At 47.0% G+C, this 1,289-nt stretch overlaps 4 non-coding genes across 4 annotated transcripts; all 4 read left to right on the top strand.

The window, feature by feature from the left end:
- The first annotated feature begins 388 nt into the window (after positions 1-388).
- Positions 389-460, top strand: Pmar_PMAR016708. The gene has a single exon. It is a non-coding gene; the product is annotated as a tRNA-Asp (tRNA).
- A 197-nt stretch (positions 461-657) lies between these two features.
- On the top strand, positions 658-729 carry Pmar_PMAR016709. Its single transcript has one exon. It is a non-coding gene; the product is annotated as a tRNA-Asp (tRNA).
- A 172-nt stretch (positions 730-901) lies between these two features.
- Pmar_PMAR016710 lies at positions 902-973 on the top strand. Its single transcript has one exon. It is a non-coding gene; the product is annotated as a tRNA-Asp (tRNA).
- A 197-nt stretch (positions 974-1,170) lies between these two features.
- Pmar_PMAR016711 lies at positions 1,171-1,242 on the top strand. Its single transcript has one exon. It is a non-coding gene; the product is annotated as a tRNA-Asp (tRNA).
- The last annotated feature ends 47 nt before the right edge of the window (positions 1,243-1,289 follow it).

Here is a 1,289-nt window from a genome sequence, read left to right on the forward strand (position 1 = left end):
TAGGAAGAACTTATCTATCAATATAATCAATAGTAGGCTCACTCGGCGCTAGGCTAAGATATGCACTGCGACACGGAGCAATAGCCAAGGAGACAACTGGCACAGAAACAAACACAATACTTCGTTTTAGGATGCAATCATCCCTCTACACTGTCACGCAGGAGACCCGAGTTCAATTCTCGGCCGTGGAAGTGGTATTTCTGGACAAGGGCGTTTCACACATTTATGCGCGACCGTTTCTTTTCTGATTTTTGCACCACTCTGCGAATCATTTGCTGCCTCGAAAAAATCACTCAACTTTCTCTCTCCACTCACGCCCGCCGCGATGTGCGCTGGTAGCTGAAAATGGTAATTTGCGTCACTATTTAGACATTGAACCACCTTCAATTCCGCGGTAGTATAGAGGTTAGTATTCCTGCCTGTCACGGACGAGACCCGAGTTCAATTCTCGGCCGTGTAAGTGGTATTTCTGTACAAGGGCGTTTCACACATTTATGCGCGACCGTTTCTTTTCTGATTTTTGCACCACTCTGCGAATCATTTGCTGCCTCGAAAAAATTACTCAACTTTCCCTCTCCACTCACGCCCGCCGCGATGTGCGCTGGTAGCTGAAAATGGTAATTTGCGTCACTATTTAGACATTGAACCACCTTCAATTCCGCGGTAGTATAGAGGTTAGTATTCCTGCCTGTCACGCAGGAGACCCGAGTTCAATTCTCGGCCGTGGAAGTGGTATTTATGCGCGACCGTTTCTTTACTGATTTTTGCACCACTCTGCGAATCATTTGCTGCCTCGAAAAAATTACTCAACTTTCTCTCTCCACTCACGCCCGCCGCGATGTGCGCTGGTAGCTGAAAATGGTAATTTGCGTCACTATTTAGACATTGAACTATCTTCAATTCCGCGGTAGTATAGAGGTTAGTATTCCTGCCTGTCACGCAGGAGACCCGAGTTCAATTCTCGGCCGTGGAAGTGGTATTTATGGACAAGGGCGTTTCACACATTTATGCGCGACCGTTTCTTTACTGATTTTTGCACCACTCTGCGAATCATTTGCTGCCTCGAAAAAATTACTCAACTTTCTCTCTCCACTCACGCCCGCCGCGATGTGCGCTGGTAGCTGAAAATGGTAATTTGCGTTACTATTTAGACATTGAACTACCTTCAATTCCGCGGTAGTATAGAGGTTAGTATTCCTGCCTGTCACGCAGGAGACCCGAGTTCAATTCTCGGCCGTGGAAGTGGTATTTCTGGACAAGGGCGTTTCACACATTTATGCGCGACCGTT

The sequence above is a fragment of the Perkinsus marinus genome (genome assembly GCF_000006405.1).
Source record: "Perkinsus marinus ATCC 50983 genomic scaffold scf_1104296967978, whole genome shotgun sequence".
NCBI lineage: Eukaryota > Perkinsozoa > Perkinsida > Perkinsidae > Perkinsus > Perkinsus marinus.